The sequence below is a fragment of the Nannospalax galili genome, unplaced genomic scaffold (genome assembly GCF_000622305.1).
Source record: "Nannospalax galili isolate Female #2095 unplaced genomic scaffold, S.galili_v1.0 scaffold1383, whole genome shotgun sequence".
NCBI lineage: Eukaryota > Metazoa > Chordata > Mammalia > Rodentia > Spalacidae > Nannospalax > Nannospalax galili.
The window spans coordinates 957,640-969,322 of NW_008350357.1; the positions used below are offsets into that span (position 1 = coordinate 957,640).

General features: G+C 47.7%; 1 pseudogene; it reads left to right on the forward strand.

Moving 5' to 3' along the window:
* Nucleotides 1–8,971: 8,971 nt before the first annotated feature.
* The window catches only part of LOC103745665, a 5,386-nt pseudogene continuing 2,674 nt past the window's right edge, over nucleotides 8,972–11,683 (forward strand).

The following is an 11,683-nucleotide window of genomic DNA, read 5'->3' on the forward strand; positions in this document are numbered from 1 at the left end:
AAGACATGTGCAAACATCTAAGCGTTAGTAGCATTAAAAATGTAGGAAACAGCATATTTTAAAATGAAATGGAGATTGTCTTTAAAGGGTAAAAACTCATTCAATTTCATATCTTACAGAGTTTATATTGAGTTCAATATTGTATAACTATTAATTCAACTGTGAACCTAAAAATTTACAGCCACTTTTGAAAGAGGTGTATCTTTGCTCTGGAATTTGTTGTTGAATATGTTAAAGCTGTAATAAAATGCATCTTCTAATCATGTGGTTATTAAATAAATTTTTTAAAATTTTTTAAATTAAATCTTTAAAGAAAGATTGAGGAAGACACCAGAAGATGGAAGGACCCCACATGCTCATGGATTGGAAGAATTAATGTTGTGAAAATGACCATTGTACCAAAAGGCATTTATAGATTCAATGCAATGCCAATCAAAATCCCCATGACATTCTTCACAGAATTGGAAAAAAACATCATAAACTTCATATGGAAGCAAAAAAGGCCTCAGATAAAAGACAACCCTCAGCTCTAAAAGCAATGCTGGGGGGATTACTATACCAGATTTTAAACTATATTACAGAGCTATAGTCATAAAAACAACATGGTACTGGCACAAAAAATAGACTCATAGATCAATGGAACAGAATTGAAGACCTAAATATGAATACATTGAATTTCAGCCAACTGATATTTGACAAAGGGGCCAAGAACATTCACTGGAGGAAAGAGAGCATCTTCAGCAAATGGTGCTCTCAAAACTGGATCTCTACCTGTAGAGGAATAAATCTGAACCCCTATCTTTCACCTTGCAAAAAAGACAACTCCAAATGGATCAAAGACCTCAATGTGAAACCTGAAACTCTGAAACTGTTAGAAGAAAACATTACAAGATATAGGTGTAGAAAAGGATTTTCTAAACCTTTTCATTGCTCAAGAAATAAGGTCAAGAATCAACAAATGGAACCTCATTAAACTAAAAATCTTCTGTACATCAAAAAAGCAACCAAGGAAGTGAAGATAAAACCCCACAGACTGGGAGAAAATCTTCACCAGCAACACATCTGACAGAGGTTTAACATCCAGAAAATATAAAGAACTCAAAAAACAAAAAATCAAGACAGGAAGTAACCCAATTAAAAGATGGGCTAAGGAGCTGAACAGAGAGTTCTCAAAAGAAGAAATAAAGATGGCTAAGAAACATCTTAAAATGTGTTCATTATTAGTAGTAATTAGGGAATTGCAAATTAAAACCACTTTAAGATTTCACCTTACCCCAGTCAGAAAGGCTATAAGGATGTGGGGAAGGGGGAACAGTCATCACTGCTGGTGGGATTGCAGACTTGTTCAACCCCTATGGAAAGCAGTGTGGAGAACCCTTAAACACTATAAATGAACCTACCATTTGACCCGGTTATACCACTCCTTGGCATGTACCCAAAGAACTCGTCCTGTTGCAGAGACACTAGTACATCCATATTTGTTGCTGCTCTTTTCACAATAGCTAAGAGATGGAAGCAACCTAAGTGTCCCTACTGACGAGTGGATAATGAAAATGTGGTACATTTACACAATGGAGTTCTACTCAGAAGTAAAGAAAGACGAAATCATGAAAATTGCAGGTAAATGGGTGGAACTAGAAACTGTTTTACTAAGTGAAATAACACAGACTCAAAAAAGCAAACTACGTATGTTCTCCCTCATATGTGGATCCTAGCACCAAATCTTTATAAGTGAGTATGTATCCAGACATGACTGCAGGAACCAGGACAATGAAAAGGAACCAGAGAAGTAAAGGGAAAGGAAGAACCTGAGAGAGAAAACCAGTAGGACACATGTGTTACTAAGGGAGAAATGGATAAAAATGGGGTTATTTAAATGGAAGAGGGAGGAAGCGTTATACAAGGAACCTTGGGTATGAAGGGAAAGAAGGAGCTCAAGAAAGGTGGGACCATAGGAGACCAGTATTACCAAGGGAAAAATGGGAAGGATGGGGACACTTTAAATGGGGAGATCATGGGGGAAGGGTTAGACAGTGAGAGAGAGAAGAGAGATAAATAATGCCTAGCTAGCTTTAAAAAAACAGAGGGAATCATATTAGTCCAACAAACTAATGAGAAATTACAAACACAGTATCTCTGCCTGAGTCCATGTGTTTAGCTAAAGGCTACATAACAACAAACATTGTCAGACAAGAGAAACTGTCCTTTGAGTTTGGGGCCAGGGTGGTCCAAGAGGCTCCCAAAATTACTCAGGCTACTGCCACAGCCCTTGATGGCCTCCCAGAACTTGAAGGAAAGGCCCTACTGCTGAAGACAGAACATACTCCAGACACAGGACTTGGAGCAATAGAGCTGCAACTGTCCTGAAACCACTTTCCCTGAAGGCTAGCTCTCAGCTTTGGAGAGTGCTATGAAGGAGTCAAGGGAAAACATCAATGGATGGTCCAACACAAGATTCAAGATCAAATAACCACATCAGCACAGCATACAACATTGGAAGAGTGATGGCACTTTTATCTTGGGGGCAATAATGGCTACCTAATTCTACTATCATCCCACTCAGTGGGAGGAAACTCAAGTGTGATCCTGTAGACATAACCAAATTCACATGGCTGGAGTGATCATAGATCTTAGAGTAAACTCTAAGATGGCCACAGCCCTGGACTAATGTGATTTCTTGCTATGTACAAAATATGTATCCTTATATTTACAAACAAATACCCTAGTCACCACTCATCAAAGAAGCTCATTTTCAGAGACTGTTACCAAGTACCACAACTGGTCACACACGGACTTTGTCTATGAATTGCCCAGGCCTAAGTGACACATCTACAATGCAACCTCTACACCTAAGGCTCATGGAACATAGAACAGTGAGAAAGAGGAGGAAACTAGTAAATCTCTCAGTTCTCAGTAATGAAGCTCCCTCATGCAGCAGAAGACCAGGAACACAAAAGGTCACAAATGGCCAAAGCATAGAGATCAAAAGTCTGCTGAATGCTGGTCCTTGGACAGGACTCCTTTATTAAACTTACCCACCCAGGGCTCAGGGACCATCACAGAAGAGGAGGCAGAAAGATTATAAGAGCCAGGGAGAAGGTGCATGACCACATGGAAACAGAGTGCTACAAGCTCCAGGGGACCTGTTCATATGATTCTGTGGTAATGGTGTCAGCATAGACAAGTCCCATGCAAACTCAGACAGACCAAAACCCAGCATAGAACTGGGAAAATTAACAGCAGACTCCAATCTTACCTGAAGAAATATTGGCAACTGATTGCTGCTATGTGCAGAAGAGCTGATCTTCCTAAAAACAGGGACTCTAGATCCACTGACCAGACCTCGGCAGATGGTCTTGCACTGAGGAATGTCTGGGGACACTGACTTGACACAGTGGACCTTAACACGGATAACAGAGTATATGGGATCCAGTGGGGGTCTAAGGGAGGGTGCCAATGCGGACGGGGATATAAAGATGATTAAGATTGTTTGAGATGTTCTGTAGGAAATATACAAAAATTCGGTAAAACCAAATTAAAAAAAAAAGATTGAGGTGGAAGAGGGAGTTTTCAGGCTGAAAACAGAGACAACCAGAGCCCATGGACAATGTGAAGCAAGGAGGCAGAACTGAAAACTCAAAGACAATGATATAGGTAGGACTTGAGTTTTCTGGGAGTAACTGAGGATTAAAAGATGAGGTAAGGTGATGTGCAACAGCTGAAGAAAGGCAAAGAGGCAGTCAGAATTGGTATTAGCTATGGGAGAGTAAAAGCTGTAACAGTGCTAACAGTAGCTTCCGTTCACACACAAAGCTTCCCCACAAGGCTGATACATAGACCAACTGAAAAGAAATACCCACTACAAATCCTCTTAAAAGACACTGGGTTCATAACCTATGATCCATAAATTCCACATCTGAGAGAGGTGAGATTTCAGTTCTTTTGGACTTGATATAACCATTTCAAGAAAATGACAGCATTCACATGCCAATTGTAGCATTATTCACAATAGCCAAGAAACAGAATCAATCTCAGTGCCTGTTATGCTTTGAATAGGAAAGTCTCAGCCCACTAATGGTCACCTGTGGATGTCTTGGTCACCAGCTGGTGGCACTATTGAAAGATGATCGGGTCAATGGGTGGACTAATTAATCAAAGGATTCATTGAAAAATTTCCCACACTTAAGGCTATATACAAACAAGATACCCATGCCTGAATGCTCTGGGACCCTGGTGTGGCAAGTTATTCTGCTCTCCAGTGTCCTCTTTGGTAAAACAATGATAAATTATAACCACATCTTATGACACTGCTGTGAGGATTTGGTGAGTTGATGCACGTGATTATTAAGATATAGAGGCCCAGGGACTGAAGAAATGGCTTAGCGGTTAAGAACACTGACTGTTCTTGCAGAAGACCCGGGTTTGAATCCCAGCACGGACATGGCAGCTAACAACTGTCCATAACTCCAGTTCCAGGGGATCCAACAGCCTCTTCTGTCCTCTGTGGACACTGCACAACACGGGTGCACTTACCTACATGCAGGCAATACACACACACACAAAAAAAAAGATGTAGAGGCCCACAGACTTGTTGTGGAACCCCATCTGAAACAATACCTCTTGCAAGAGAACCAACTGTCCACTGTTTAACTAAGCTGATCTGACAGGGAGAGACTGAGGTGCAGGGATTGGGAGACTAATTCAGTGGTATAGGAGACAACACACCTGCTCAGGCAGCTGATGGATTTTATGTTTCCTAGAGCACTTTCACAGCAGATGAATGGACACTCGATCCCAGCATGTGACACTTGGCACTTGAGTAAATTGCAGGAGTAAGAAAGTCTCTCTGACCTTTGGCAACCCTCCTCCCCTGAATTAGGCCATAAAAGAATTCTACAACTTCTCCCTAACTTAATATTGTAAAATCATCATTCCAAAAGACTCCTTCCAGAGGGCATCATTCCAAAAGAAGGAAAGAACACAACAGAGGAACATAGAAAACAATCCAAATAAACAGGCTGCTGTGTGGGAGGCTTTTCTTGGGAAGACCCAATACATGCATGCTTACTTACCCCAGAAAAGAGACCCATCACATACCAAAGTAACAATTGCACCAGAACTCTGCTTGTTAACCAGTAATGTTTATAGCAGTTAATAACAGGAGTATTCATGAGGAGTTACTTACAGGAGCAAGGATGACTCAAAAAAGCAGCTACATCACCCGAAAGCCCACCCAGAACAGATGACAACCCAAGAAAGCCTCACCCTTGAGGTTTTCTTCACAGCTTGCACATTCCACAGTCTAACTTTCTATCCACAGCTGGCTGGTCAGGGTCTCTTCCCACAGCAGCTGTTTATTCCTTGTATAAAGCAGAGCCATTAAGAATCATGCAAGTTTAGACAAGTGACCTTAGTGATTACCTCTGGGTGCTCAGGAGCCTCCCCTTCCCTCCAGGAGGGAGTGCTTCACTTCAGAGAGAACTGCTGTAAGACTCAGGCTTTGAGAAGTTCCCCTTGGTTTCACATCATCATGTTACAGCCTTTTGTTCTCCAATCATGCTTCTGTGAGACTGTTTTTTTAAAAAATAGAGTTTACCCTGCTGCTTTGTTATCTTAACTTCTGAGGGCTCCTATGTCAGGCAAAGCTTCAATAACCCCACAGGTTTTTCTCTTCTTGGATAAAAACCAAGGTCCAAGTCCAATTTGAGACAGACCCACCACATTTTCTGCCTCAAAACCAGATATCCCAGTTGTAGGAAACCAGGATGCCAGGCCCTAGGGTGAGGTGAGCCTAAAACTTATAGGTCCAGGCTGCATTCTCTGCTACAGGGAGGGACACTGAAAACAGTGGCTCTGATAATCCCTGTCTGCAGAACACTGCTGGACTGGCAGGAGGAAGCGGCCCGGTCATAAAAGTACAGGCTCCCTGCTCTGTGGGAAAGCGTCTTGGTCAACAACCCTTAGCTCATCTCCTTGTCCTAAACAAATAACTCAGCTATCCCTGGCTAAGAAATTACTGGATGGGCATTGATAACCTTGAGTAAAAGTTTAAGAATCCTTCTGACGCCAACTAACAAACTAAATGTCCTGTTTCTTTGTACCCTAAATCTTTGTGACTGCCATATCCCACGTGACTGCTAGTTCCTTGGGATGTATAAAAACCACCTGAATTTTAAAATAAATTGTCCTGTTGGGAAGACACAGGTCCCAGAGTTTATGACTCTCACTGATCAGACCCTCTGCCCGGAAGCCAGCAGGTCCCCCACTAAGCAAAGCAAACCTGAATCCCGACACCCAGTCATCCTGGAAACACAGCAGGCTGTGTCCTCAGACAGGACCCACTTAGTGTGCTTCCCATTTGAATATTGAGACAACAGGTTCAGAGAAGTAGTGTGAGTCAATGGGGAACACAGTCAGGTATAGCCAGGCCAGGTATAGTGGTCCCTGGTACTCCAAAGCCCAGCCCAGCTTCTTTAAAGAAGGCCAGAGCTGCCCTAAGCTCCTGCCTTGGGGGGAAATGGGGCAAAGATTTCCTCTAAACCTGGGCTTGTGGTAGGTAGCAAACACACAAAAGTCTGTCTTGGCAACTCCAGCAGGCACCAGGAAGTCCTGAGGGACAGCATGATGGTGTCACTGCAAGGAAAGAGGCCCATCTGTGGTAGTACAGAGTAGACCACAAGATGTGGGAGCCACACCTTAACGACACACATAGAGGAGGCAAGGGTGAGGAATGCCTCTGTCTGGGTCCTGGGTGTAGAACACAAGCGTCCTCCTCCTCCTAGAACATGAACCTTGCTTACTAGGGACAAACTGGGATGAGGGAAGTCTGTCACTCCATTGGAGGAGGGTAGGGTGCCTTCATCCCCACGCCACACTAGCAGAAACCAGGCCCAGATTATACTTTTCTGTTTACTGACCTGGTGGCCTTGTCTGGTTACTATGCCATGTCAGTGCCTCAGCTGTCAGGGAGGTGGGATGCTGACCTCCACCTCCCTGAGCTGCTGTGAGAGGAGAGCATTCTCAGCACAGAACCACTGTGACCTACAAAGCTCTGTAAAAGCTCCTCAAAAGCATGATGTTGCCAAGGTGCCTGGGGCCTTAGAAATGGATAGTGGAGGATAGGACAAGGAAACTTCCATGCCCTGGGCACTTCCACTTGCTGGACCCTTCAGGTTGACGACTTCCACTTGTTGCAGTTACAGACTCTGCTAGAAATCTCTCTAAGGAAGCCTAAAAGGTCATGTTGGGAAAGTGGGACATAGATCATCCAAGACCTAGCTGGGAGAGCTTAGGTGAAGGGACAGGACTGAGATATCACTGTGCAACTGCAGTGGGGAGATGGAGGGCAGATGACTGTGAGCCTGAGCAACAATGCTATTATGAATGTGCTTGCCTGAGATTGGAGGGGAGGGGATGAGGACAATCAGGCTGGAAGTATAATGCCTCAGCTCATTAATTCCTCTAATCTCCCTCCCTCTTCTTCTAACCCCTCCCCCCCCCACACACACCCGCACCCTACACACACCCCACCCTCACCAGCTCCCCACGTCCCCTCCTCCCCACCTGGGCCACTGGCTTAATCTCATGCGCACTGGGGGCCCAGAGGAAAGGGCTTTTGTTCAGAAAGCCAAAGGGCTGGAGGGGTCCGCGCATGCACAGACTCCCTAGTCAAGGTTGGTAAAAGGCAGTGTGCAGGGAGCCGGGGGAGGGGGTGGCGGACAGAAGAAAGGAGCGGAGCGGGTAGTCTGAGTTGCTGTGCTGGCTTCAGTGGAGGAGGGCGCGGCTGCCGGGTTCCTGGTTGTTGAGATCCGACGCCATTGGAGTGCCAGGGAAGGTAAGAATCCAGCCTCAGGCTGGATGCAGAGACAGACAAGGGCAGACAAGGGCAACCAGACCCGCTGCTCCCTCCCCTAACCCTTTGGATTAGGACAAAGCCAGAGAACTAGAACACTATTAGATTGAAGGTCTAGGTGGGAGACCCCGCCCTCCCATCAGAACCCAAGAATCCTAGCCTATTTGTATGGGACCCCAAGATCCCAAGCCATGCAGTGTCCCTAGAACAGTGAGCTAAGCTTCAGTTTACCAAGTTCACATCCCTGGTGCTTCTAGGTTACTCCAGGCCGGCTTGACTGCTTGAGCCTTCCTGGAGTCCCAGTTCTTGGACTGGACATCCATGGCCAGGGCTCCACTTGGCACCTGACCTAGGTCCAAGGCCCTCTCTAGCACTCCAGTCTGAATCCAATATAGACTGCAATCAGGTCTGTGTGAGTGCCTGAGCGCTCTCTCTCTCTCTCTCTCTCTCTCTCTCTCTCTCTCTCTCTCCACGAGACCTGCACACCATCTTCAGCCCTGGCCACATACCTCGTGCACACACACGTACATACTCCACAGCCCCACACACCACCCTGCCACCCCTTAATCCCTGACACATACCTCAGGCACACACACAAAGGTGCACCTCAGCCCCACACATCCCCTCTTCTGGCCCTAGACACAAGGTCCTTGGTGTAGATAGGGTTTCCCAAAGATGTCTCCTGCCCCTGTTGTCTGAGTCTTCCCATCTGCTTCTCCTTGATCCTGTGTGTCGTGACCCACCCCTCCCCAGACCCTCAAATTCAAACCTTTTTTAAAAACTCTCCCTATCAGTGCATTCCATTTAGGACTCTTGGGTCACAAGTCCTCCAGCACAAACACTAATCAAATCTAGTCACTAAGATGCAGAGCTGGTCCATCCTAAAATCCCCTTTCTGCATGGTGTCAACTCTGAGATGACCTGGATCCCTTAGCTAAGGCTTTGTCACTGACAGTCTCACCCCATCACACCCAGCCTCCTGTGCTGTCTATCCTACCTAGTAACCTGATGGCTGCCCCCCATCCCCAGACACCTTGTCAGAGAGCCTGCCTCCACTCCACTCCATCCTGCCCCTCAGTCTCCCTTCCAGGTTGAGCTCTCCTGCTGGGGACCCACAGCATGACTATGGGAAGCTATAGTGTGGCATCAAAAAACTCTTAATGCCAAAGACATGGAGGCATCTAGCGACTCAATCAGGGAGGAAGATTGGAGGCAACAACTATGAAGAATATGGCACCCTCGCCAGCTTCAACCTCCATCTCCTCAGAGCCTTTGGTAGTCAAGGCTTTCGCATGTTGTGGGTGAGCCCTCCCCTGCCCCCACCCCTGCCCCAATCCACCTGCTTACCCTGGGTTTCTCCCAGGTAGAGGGGGGCAGATGTAGATGAGGGAAGAGTGACATAGGCATGTCCAGCTATCTCAAAGCTTTCTTGTACTGTTGTGGAACATCTTAGAGTAACCAGTTCTGGCTGCTGGGAGGAGCCTGTGTTTCCCAGGACCTATGATACCCTGCCCTGCCCTGCCCTGCCCTCCCTTCCCCTGCCCTCTGGCCTTGCAGAACAAGCCCTGGGAAGTGGAAAACCTGGGCTGGTCCAGACACTGGCAGAAGCACTCCAGGAGGATCGGGACACCCTTGACTCTGAGGAGAAGACCCAGTCCCATGCTGCCAGTACAGCCTGCTCTGCTGCTTCCAGCCAAGCTGCATGGGCTGCTGCAGTTGCTGCCTTTAAAGTCCTTCAGCCGCATGGCCACTAAGCAACTGCTGACCACAGAGCATACCCCAGGAGTCAAAACCCAGAGTTCTACATGCACCAAGACTCAGGGGGAGACCCCTGAGACAAACCTTGCCTCTCTGCAGACCTCTCTGGGGTTAGTTGTCAGTGACATGGCTGCCTCTAGGGCTTCAGGAACCTCCGACCACCTCCCTGGCCCAGGAGGCTGCTAGTGAGGGGCCAAGTAGTGTCTGCTTTCTTCCAGGGTCCAGGAGCCGGGGAGATGGAATCCACCCAGCCTGGAACAGCTTTCCTGGACCAGAAGATGTCTTTGACTTCACTCAGTCAGCAGGTGTCAATGGCATGGCCTTTCCCATTCCCAAGAGATCTGCCACCTCACAGGAGGTCACCTCAGAGGGCTCCAGTGCTTCCTCCAGTATGCCCCAGACAACCCCTGCTAGGGAAGGGGCAGCCGCCCAGCCCACAGCCCTTAAGTCTGGGAAGGCACTGGCCAACACACGGTGGGTGGAGCCTCAGAATGTTGTGGCCACACCTGCTGCCAAGGCCAAGACAGCCACAAACATCCTCCAGGAGGATGGGGCAGCCCCCACTGCTGAGCCAGAGTCCAGGATGGGAGGCAAGAGGACTAAGGAGGTGAGACCTCCCTACCATTTGCACATCCCTAGGCTCCTCCCCTTCCTCCCCTCCCCTCTCCTCTGCTGCTCTCCAGGCCTCACCCTTCCCCCCCAGGTGTCCTTGTTTCTGCAGCACACATTTGTTGAGCATGTTCTGGCAGCTCCACTTGTTTCCTCCTCTGGGTAAGGTGTGTTCTGGGCACTCTTGCCACATGGGAGCCTTGAAGCCCTGTCTGTGTCTGTCCTCTTTCTGATGCAGTCCAAGCATCTGAATGATGACTATGAGAGCAGCCAGGAGGAGAAAGAGCCTACTGTGGTCTCCCCGGCCTGGAGAGTATCTCAGCCCCAACTGGCAGCTCGGGCTCATTTGGCCCCTCATCCTCCAATGACTATGCAACATGACCCTTCTGCAAGAGAGGGTAAGAGGTTCACTCTCCCTCCTCCCCCTCTTGCTAACAGTTTGTTTACCCATGCCCTCATTTCCCCTGGTGTTCCTCCTCCTCCAGGAAAATAAGTTGGTGACATACCTGATGTTTAAGAACTACAAGAAGAAACCCATCAGACACTCAGGTCAGCAGCCTGTGCCTCTCTGAAAAGCTTTGCTGTCTGTGCACCCCTTTGCTTATGTGCCAACATGTCCCTGCTGTGGTGGGCTCATTCAGACCTTCAGCATGGGGTCCTGAGTGGCTGCTTGTGGCTGGAATGGCCAAGGGGCTCTAGCTCTGGGGGCCGTGCTAGCCCTGGTGTCTGCCAGCCCCACCTCCACCCACCCACCCCCAACAGACATGCTGAAAGATGTCATCCGAGAACAACAGGAACATTTCCCCGAGATCATTGAATGAGCCACATACACTCTGGAAAAGGTGGGTAGTGGAAATGGGAGAAAATGTGCCAAAGAACACTTGGGCAGCCTGAGGCCCTCCAAGATCAGCTTCCCATTCTGCTTCCTCTAGAAGCCTCCTCTCACCCCCCACCCCTGAGCTTCTAGTACACCAGCTGCACAGCTGGACACATGCCTCTTCCCTGGTGCTTCTCTGTCCTGCTCTCTGAGGGTCTCTATGTCCACTGAAGTGACTGGGTCTTACTGCCCCTGGGTGTCCCGTCTTCTCTTGTGTGGTCTCCTGGCTGAGGGCCCAGGAAACATCCTGACTGTGGCTTGACTGTGTGCACGATGTCGATCATGGGGTTTGAGCTCACTCTTTTTGCTCTCCATGTAGAAGTTTAGGATCTGCATGAAGGAAATCGACAAGAAAGATCACCTGTACATTCTCATCTGCACCCGGGGATTCCATGCTCACCTTCTGGGGAAGTAAGGAAGAGAAAGGGAGTTGTGCCCTCCTTGGCAGTGCCCTGTCCCTGCTCGTATCTTCTCAGGGAAACCGGACTTAGCCCAGGACTCAGCTTATATCGCTTTAGGATGAGGCTGTTCAGTCCCATGTTGCAAGGCTCTGGATTGTATGGATGTGTGCCGGGGGGGGGGGGGGG